Raw genomic sequence first — 9,651 nt, forward strand, 5'->3', positions numbered from 1 at the left:
AGGCTGGGAAAACAGTCTGTTAGCACAGTGGCGTTTGCTAAGAAAGGGACAGTGGATATTAGCAAGTACCCATCAACCTTGCCTGAGTCCTAGCATGCCATTTAACCTGTCACGGGGAAAGCTGAAACTTGTACTATTATTTATCTTCTTACTCTCTGCCTGTCCTAGTCTCAGCTCTTCTAATATCGTCATATTTGAGAACTGTCAGAGCTATTTATTTTCCTGTGTTGAGTGCTGGGACCATCCTCTGAGTGAGTGCTGCAGAATGTAATGGGCAGAGAAGAAGCATCTGAATTTTATACCTGATTCACAACCAAATCCGCACAGGGGACTCTAGGAGTGCTTATTTCCCCAAAGCCTGAGGCTACAGAAACCCATTTATGAGGGACTGGTGATGTTAGGAAAGAGCATTTCAACTTTCAGTGTCCATGTTTCACATGACCCAGTGGAACATCTTTACACGTGCCCCAAGACTCTCAGTAAGGATCTTTCATGACTTTTTGCTGTCAGCCAAAGCACCACCTTAAAAATAAGATAAACCCTGAGCTCCTGGACCTTGAGTTGCTTCATTTACATGCATGTGTGGCTTTGTGAGGCTCCAGTGGCAACTCCTGTGGCTCTAAGGAGCCATCCTCTCCCCCACTGGAAAATTCACTTCTACTTGGCCCCATGACTGGATGCTGGAACCTTAGGCTTGGTGTCACTGCCTATAGTATTGGAGGTTCTATGCTGTAATAAAGGCAGAATATGGCTCACCTTCAAACAGAGGAACCATTGACCTTGATCTTGGAGAAGCCTCTTGCTGTGGCCTGAGGTTTGTGTCCCCCCATATTCCTGTGTTGAAATCCTAACCCCCAGAGTGATGGTAGTAAGAGATAGGGCTTTTAGGAGACTGCTCTCATGGATGAATGAATGCCCTTTTATTTATTTATTTTTGATGGTACTAGGGATTGAATTTGGGGCCTTGCACTTAGTAGGAAGGTGCGCTACCACTTGAGATATGCCCCCAGACCCTTTTGCTTATTTTATCATAAATATATGGTCTCTTGCTTTTGCTTGGGCCAGCCTCAGATAGTGATCCTCCTACCCCTGCCTCCTGCATATCTTGGATTACAGGTGTGAGTCACCATGCTTGGCAATTAATGCCCTTTAAAAACAAGGGCCAAGGGAGCTAACTTATCCCTTCCACCATGAGAGTAGCCATAGAGAAGACAGCTATTTGTGAACCAGAGAGTGGATGCTTCCCAGACAGGAAATCTACTGGTGTCTTGATCATGGGCTTCCCAGCCTCCAGGCTATGAGGATTAAGTTTCTGTTGTTTTAAGCCTATCAGTTTAAGATATGTTGTTATAGTGTAGCAGAGAGGAGGGTGAAAACAGACTAGGCCTGAGTCCTGAGAAAGTAGCAGGGAGGTAGGGATGGCATGGCAGAGAGATAAAACCTGAGAAATCTGAACATGAGGAAGGTCACATAGCACCAGGGAGGGGGAAGTCATGTAGCACTGGGATAAAGTAATCAATAAAATTAAATATAACCATATATGGACTAGACCTTGTTTTTTGCTTCTGTAACCTGCTTGCAAGGGTATATAAGGTGAGACCCCTTTGTTCTTGGGGCTCAGCCTTTGAACACGAGTCCGCTGGGTCTGTGCTGGCACAATATAACCTTGCTTCCTGCTAACTGCCTCAGAGTCTCGTTTTTCAACTAGCAAACTCCCGCAACAATAGCAGCCTGAATGGACTGATACTTTACCTGAGTCTCAAAGTCTCACTTTTACAATGAAGTCAGTTTAGACCATTTGGGGCCTACCATCTCCCTGAAGAGGGTGAGGGGTGGGAAGGGCTGTGCTTGATTATCTCAAGTGTGTGATACCAAGCGCATATCATTGTACATCTTGCCACAATTTAGAATATTGTGGGTGGAAAACTATAGCCAGCTTCTGGCTTCTTTTTTTTTTTGCAAATAAAGTTTTATTAGAATATAGCTCCAGCCCTTGTTTGCATATTGCCTATGTCTGGTTTCTTGCCCCGGGACAGAGTGAGTAGTTATGATAAAGACAATGAGATGGCTGCAAAGCTTCAACCATTGATGTTCTGGCCCTTGACAGAAAAGGTCTGCCAGCTTCCAGCTAGAGAGTAGTGAGGGCCTGGGGGACCTAGGACCAGGTAACCTTGCTGTACATACTAGAGAGACCTCAGAAGCTTTTAAGGATGGCAGTAAACCTGGCAGTCCTGCTTTGGGGATGAGGATTCTGGCTGAAGCGTGGCGCTGTGGGAAGCCTGAGCAGGGCGTTGGGTCAAACTCATGCAGGGAGATAGGTATCATGCAGGCCTTTCCAGCTCTCTCTGCTTCTCTATGGGCTGCTGCTCCCTGCAGTAATGCAAAGGACAAGCCCAGCAGCTATTGTTTGCACTTGACCACATGCAGCTGGATTCCACGCAGGCATTGTCACATCGCCCCTTTGAGCCTCATGGTTGACCATGTACTGAGTTCTGATGGGGAAATTCACTTCTACACTTCTGCTTTGTGCAGTGCTGGCTGTAGAAAGATCTAAACCCAAAAACTTAAAAGGAGGAAAGTCTAAAACCCTAAGGGGCTTGTGGAGCAAGTCAAAGAGCAAGAGTTTATTTTTGGTACTCAAAACAATTGCTACCTTTGAAATGTGAGGACTTGACAGTTCTGCACGGAGACACGATTAGGTTACAAAGAGCTCTGACTTCTCAGTCTCTTGTGCCAGTTCACCAGTCACTGCCTACAATGCTAGCAGCTAACAAGGAAGGACTAGAGGACTAGCATGTACCCTCACACCCGGGGGCTCCCTCTTTCCACTCACAATGTATGCATGTGACCACTTCTACCTTTGTCCTTAATTTTGTTCTATCACATGGGAGAGCTCTTGAGATTATATCCCATGATCTTGGCCTAAAGTAGTGGTCTTGGCTAGCATTGGGGACTTGCAGAACTTAAGAATGTTGTGGGGAATGATAAGAGGTAAGAAGAGCTATGAGGGAAATGTGAACTGAGTTGTGGCAGAGAGGGCTACAGACACAGAATCGAGCAGTGAACACACGAGCAGGTAGGGGCTGATAAATGCAGGCAAACCGAATGGACAAATGGGTACAGTGGGTACTGGTGGCTGGTGCAGTGTATGTGCACTGTCTTCCCAATTCCAAACCCTATATTAATTTTTCTCCACTCTGCAGCACCAGATACAACCTCAGAATCCTTCTCAACAGCTGATCTGCACAGCAGAAGCCAACAGGGAGAGTGGTTTTTAAGGTGAAGCCTAATCGTTGGACTGTAGAGTCCAGCCAATCTAAGACAGATGTCCTGAGCAGTTATGGGACATACTGGTGAGGATTGCTAAGGCCTGAGGGTGTGTAGTGACTAGTTCTAAGGGGTTTGGGGGTTAAAGGCCATATGTTAAAGTGCAGTGGGGACTGAGACCTTGGTTGGTCAAGGTCAAGGTGAGTTGCAGGGTGAGATGGAGTGCTGACTTGCAAAGAGGCTAATTAGAAATAAATACAGTATCTGTGCCAAGGTCAAAGGCACTTAGATTGGTGTGGAGTGGGAAGGGGAGAACAGGGCTGTTGACGAAGCACCAATGGGGAAATCGGAACCCTCGGGCACTGCTAGGAAGAGATCAAAATGGTACAGCTGCTGTGGAAAACAGATTGGTGTTTTTTAAAAGGGAAACATAGAATTATCGTGTGGCCCAGTAGTTCCATGCCTAGGTACATCACAGAAGAATGGGAACTAGGATCTCGGACGAGTCCATGTTCATAGAGCACTGTTTCATTAGCCAAAAGGTGGAAATGTACCAAGTGTCCATTAGTGGATGATGGGTAAGCAGACTGTGGTCTATCCATACAAGGAGATATAATTTAGCTATAAAAAGGAATAAAGGACTGCTATGTGAAATAACAGAGATAAACCACAAAAACATACGGAATGAAAGAAGTCAATCACACAGGACCATCCATTGTATGATTTGCTTTACAAAACACCTTAACAAGAATAGATAAACTCACAGAGAGAAATCGGGTTGGTTGTTGCCAGGGACTGGAGATAGTGGGGAAGGGGAAAGACTGCTTAGTGGGTGTGGACTTTCACTTAGGATTGATGGAAATGTTCTGGAACTAGATAGAGGTGATAGTTATATGACCTTGTAAACATAGTAAATGCTTCTGAATTGCTTATTTTAAAATGGCTCATTTTATGTTACGTGAATTTCACCTCAATAAATTATCCAAAGAAGAAAGAGAAGGATTAGGGGAAAGAGGGGGAGGAACAGGAAAGGGAAGAGAGGAAGAGGAAGAGGATTAAGGAGGAGGAAAGAGCTAGCTCTGAGCCTTGGGCCACTTCCAAGTATGTTTATAAATGTAGGCTTGGTTTTGCTTGTTTCTCCTTTGTCTTTCCCTTTCTCTGTGTGGTGGCAACAACAGTCCAGCATGGGGCTTACTGAGATCCAGTTGAGAAAACTTGTGGCTAACAGTTATTGACCACCTGCCCTGGCCCACCTAGGATGAAGGTCATCATTAGGATTTTCTTAAGTAATAGAATATTTAATTAAACTTAAGGCTCTATGATTCATCATCATCATTGTTACCATCATTTTCCCAAATCCTCTTCCATGTGCCTCAATGCTTTGTCCCACTGATTCTTCTCTGTATGGGATACATGAGTTTTACCACTCTGAGCAGGTCTGATGCTCTACATCATTGTTTGGGGTATCTGTTCTGCCCAGAGAGCGCCTCTCCCTCTTCCTCAGCCAGACTACTTGTAATATTCCCATGTTGTTCTCCTACAAAGGAGGGGTACCTCTGGTTTGGGGTAATAGTGACCATTTTCCTAAAAAATTTCTCAGGCTCAAGCTGAATCTTGAAAACCTAGGGTGATCTTGGGAAGTTGAGAGGGATAGAAATCCCAGATCTCCCTTCCCTGGCTGTCAACAGAAGTTTACCACCACACATGCATCTGTGTATCCCAGAGTTGGCCTATGAGGCCACATGTCACAAGGCTAAATTTTAATCATGCCAATATTTGATTCACATGTTCTGCTAGTCTTGAGTGGGCATTCCCTCTTCAGAGGGGTCAGATGCCTTTTGTGTGACTGTTCCAGGTATTGACTCCCTTCCCTGGAGTAGACTCACTTCTCTCCCATAGCCAGAGATCTGGTTGCTGTTGAGTCTTGTCTCTCTTTCCTTTGCTGATTCCAGTTGTATCCAGGAGGCCTAGTGAGGAATGAGGCCCCTAAGGGGACAGGAGTGTGACAACCGTTTCTCTTGTGATTATGTGATGAATAATACCATCTTCAATATAGTCAGAACTAGAGTGTTGGGTTTACTGCTTCCATGCAGACAAAGCTCCCCTTGGAGATGCTGATGCACTGACTGCTGTCTGAATCTGGACCAAAGTGCTTCCCTGACCCCAGACTCTTTCCTCCTTCCATTCCTCTCTGCCTCCATGCCCACCCTCTTACCTAATTTCATTCTTAGATGTGGCTGAAAGGGAACCAGTTAGCTCTAGACCTAGCTGCAGTGCTACAGTATTTGGTTTATTCATTCCTTGAATAAATGTTCATTAAGTTCGCACTCAGTGTCAGGGATTGTTAGGTGACGCTCACAGATGTGGCCACTGCCCTCCTAACATTGACTACATTTGTGGGAATGAACACTAAATAAGGAGTTATCATCAGGCACCTTTGTAAGAGCAATGGTAACAACCAGAGTGTGCTATAGGGATGTGAAGTGGAGGTCTCGCTGGTGAGGATTGGTGTGGGGAAGCTTCCCATAGAGAAGAACGAGCTATCATAGATAGGACACTGTCACAGACCACACTGAAGGAAGCAGAGGGAGGTTCACGTAGCTGCAGTGGATGAGACTTGTATTGAGTTAGAAGAGGTGAGGAAGGGGGCTGAATTTGAGAAATGAGGCTGAACAAGTAGCCGGGTCTGAGATCCAAAGCGCTTCCCCAATCCTAGGCACCTGGAGGTGTCCCCTCTGTGCCAGGTTATTGACAGGGCTGGGATTGCAGAGTCTTTTGAGTTCTAGGTCTCCTGACATTTAGAGGCTACACATCCTTTGGTATTGAGGAAAGTCCCCATCACTACGAACTTTCTGGCCCAAATGTCAACTGTGTGGAGGTTGAGAAACCCTTTTCCGGAGTGAAATGTGTGCTGCTGGCCCACAAACGACAGTCTGAGTAGTAACAGAAGCCCCTTCTCTCCCCTAGCCACAGTGATCCTGGGAAAAGTCATCCCAGTGAGAAAAAACTGTCACATGTGAGACAACAGAATTAGCAAAGATCATGTTTGATCCCTGTTGGCGTTTTGGTGGAAAATAAAGAATTTCATCAACCCCAAAGCAGGGGCATTAAAGCAGTGGCCACTGGACAGCTTGTAAGGATGGGGCATTCAGGAAGCCAAATGAGAATCTCCATGTTTCCACTGGGTTTAAACAGCAAAGACAAAAGAACTGGAGAAGGCAAGTGCATGAATTATTAACAAGCCGGGGTGTGAAAAGTGTGGTGCAAGCCTTTTTAACACTGTTTGAGATCAGGATGAGGAAAAATGGGCAGGGACTTAATTGTCTCATTGACTTTTTCCGAGGAAACCTGGAGTCATCAAATACAGAGGGCAGAGGGAGGATTCACGTACAGCTCTTTCCTCCCTTGCTTTCATGTTGTTGTTTTATTTTTTAAGATTAATTTGAGATTTATGGTTCTAATGACCTCCCTGGTAAAGGGCTGAGATCTGGATAGAGAAGTCACAGTGTGGTCACTCCTGAATAGTTCCCCCAATCTTTCTCTCCACGCTGTGTTCCCTGCCCTGCTTTAGATTCTCGGTGCTCCTCAGTTAGATGAAAACAGTAGGATCCAGTCCATTCTCCTGTGTCCATCAGCTGTTTCTAAGCCTTCTCCATATGGTGGCCAATGGGATATTTCTCAAAAGCCATCTGATCACCCTGGCTGGAGAGAAGCCCCCCAGTGGCCCTTCATTGCTCTTCATATAAAGGCAAACTTCTTATCATTTGTCTCCTTTGGTAACCATAACCTTTGGTTATATGGCCTGGAATTGCCTCTTCCATCTTATCTCTTACCTCTGTCCTCCCTCCCTCCCCTCCACTCTACCATATTAAAACATGTCAGTCATGCTTGCCCAGTATAAGCCCTACCAGCTGCTGCTTCCTCTCTCCATCTGTGCTGCTGACATGTTCTCATTCTACCAAACCTAACATCAGTGTCCCCTCATTTCTGAACTCTCTCCTGATACCATTTACTTTCCTTTTCTCAGGCTTCTTTGTGGTTCTCACAAGAAATAATGACGAAGTTGCATTGCTTGGGCTGTCTCCTGGAGAGGTCCCCAGCAGGGACTGGCTGCCATTCCCTGTTCTCTACCAGAAGGACAAAGGCACAGCACCCTACTTTGGAGGGCCGGAACTATGGCGGTGTGTTTGTGTCTTTGTCCCAAATTCTTGCTCTACATCATCAAATAATCATAAGGTAAATGATGCTTTGGGGTTCAAGATGTACTGTTAAATGATACTGTTTCATGATAGCAGTAAAACATACATCAGCATGCATTGCTTGATCCATTTTTATTATATATATTCCATCCTGTGCCCATCTACTTACCTATGTACTTCCTGGGCATAGAAAAACAATTTGGGAAAATTCTACCAAAATTCAAAATCTTGGCTATGATTACAAATGAAATTTACTACCAACATCAAATATGTCTACACTGCTTTGTTTTTTAAATAAGCATATACTTTCTGAAACAAAAATGCAGACTATTAAAGCAACTGGAATCCAAGTGGCCTCTCTGTCACCAGCCCTTTCATATCAGGTAGGTAAAATCATTACCTCAGCAGACTGAGATCAGGTGAACTTCCAAGGTCTCCACGGTCCCCAAAGTCAATGGTCCCCTAAGTGTGGAAGCCAGGGAGTCCCCAAAATTTTTCAGGTGATCTTGGAGATCAAAATTAGTTTTCCCATAAAATTAAGTTGCTATTTGTCTTTGTCCCTGTGTTGACAGTTGCCCTGGTGGTGCAAAGACAGCAGTGGGTCAGAATTGCTGGTACCTTCGCAAGCCAAGAAGCACTATCCGAGTACACAAGGGTCATTGCATCTTCACATACTCGCAACAAGAAAGAAAAGAAACAAAGCCTATTTCTCCTAAGAATGCCCTTAAAAATGCAGTAAAAATGATTACCTTTTGTAGACCACCTTTTAGACCACATCCTTTTAATAGTTTGTATGATAAAATGGGAAGTACTCTACAAATATTTCTGCTGCATAGCAAAGAGCAATGATTGGCTTGAGGAAAACCACTTGAGCGATTGCTTGAGTTGTGAGCTGAAGTAGCCACTTATTCATGGAGCACCGCTTTCCCTTAGAAGAACAAAAGACAGACAAATTATGATTATTCAGACCTGGCTGTGTGCCAGACAATTTCTTGAAAATGAGTAAAATGAGCCTGTCACTTCAAGAAAAACAACTGACAGTATTTGTTGCCAATGCTCAAAGTCCAACTTTCAAGAGTAAATTAGAATTTTGGAAAATTTACATCTGCAACTGTGAGCTTAACAGCTTCCAAACACTTGAATACTTTGGGGATGAGATTGGTGCTATTAACAAAGGTGTGGTTGTTAAAAAATATATATGTATATAGTATAAATGAAATGTGAAAAGATTTGAAAAAAAATCTGTATAACTCAGGAGCCCATATTTTCCAAATTATGAATGCATCATGTATTAAAAGATCAATGCAAAGTGCAAGATGTACCCATGAATTTTAATTGAATATATATAAAAATTTATTGATATGTCTTATGATTCCATGTTGCAGCTAATCTTTAAGAAATACCCCTTGCTGAGTTTTGGTGTAGTATCAAAAACACTACCCTCAATTCTCTGAAAGGGCCACTAAAATACTTTCCCCTTTTCTACTTCCATATCTGTGTGAGTCTGGACTTTTTTCATGTACTTTCATACAATATTGTAGCAGATTAAATGCAGGAGTTGATGTGAGAATCTGTTTTCTATTAAGCCAGTAACTAAAAGGATTTACAATGCCTGCCATCTTACTAAGTTGCTTTCTGTCTGGGAAGCTATGGTTATTTTTTAGTGAAACTGTGTTACTTATGTTCACATGTAGTAGCTTTGTTATGGTTTTAAACGCATTGATAACTAAGTGTTTAAAACTTGTGTTGGTCTGAATCTCTAAAATATAACCAAAGACAGATGGAACCCATGGAACCAAAAGCTTTTTTGGGGACCTCAATAGGTTATTAGTGCGGCCGTCTACTAAGACCAAAAGTCTGCAAATAACCATGCTAGACCTTCACCATGTCACCCTTTTGATCTTTCAGGTGCTCAGAAAGATGTGCTACTCTCGTTTCTACTTGGGAATGTGCTCTATCCCCAAGAGTGTTGCGTTTCAGAGAATGGTCACATTACATTATTAGCTGAAGTTTTGCAAGGCTAAGGAATTTGGGTTGCTGGAAGCTTAATCACTTGCAGCATGGAAAGCCCTGCTGTGAAAAATAATACTGACCAGCTTGTGGGAGTCGAATGCCCACTGAGCATTGCCCTTGGGTGTGTCAGTCTTTTGTCCTGAACTCATAGAACCAGGAACTGTCAGCTTTC

At 43.8% G+C, this 9,651-nt stretch overlaps 1 long non-coding RNA gene across 2 annotated transcripts in view; it reads left to right on the forward strand.

The window, feature by feature from the left end:
• Positions 1-7,478, forward strand: part of LOC141417183 (uncharacterized) — a 115,064-nt gene extending 107,586 nt beyond the window's left edge. For both annotated transcript variants that reach the window (XR_012441771.1, XR_012441770.1), the window contains exon 4: positions 7,295-7,478. This is a non-coding gene — a long non-coding RNA (uncharacterized lncRNA). The remainder of the gene's footprint in view (positions 1-7,294) is intronic.
• The last annotated feature ends 2,173 nt before the right edge of the window (positions 7,479-9,651 follow it).

The sequence above is a fragment of the Castor canadensis genome, chromosome 15, assembly GCF_047511655.1.
Source record: "Castor canadensis chromosome 15, mCasCan1.hap1v2, whole genome shotgun sequence".
Classification (NCBI taxonomy): domain Eukaryota; kingdom Metazoa; phylum Chordata; class Mammalia; order Rodentia; family Castoridae; genus Castor; species Castor canadensis.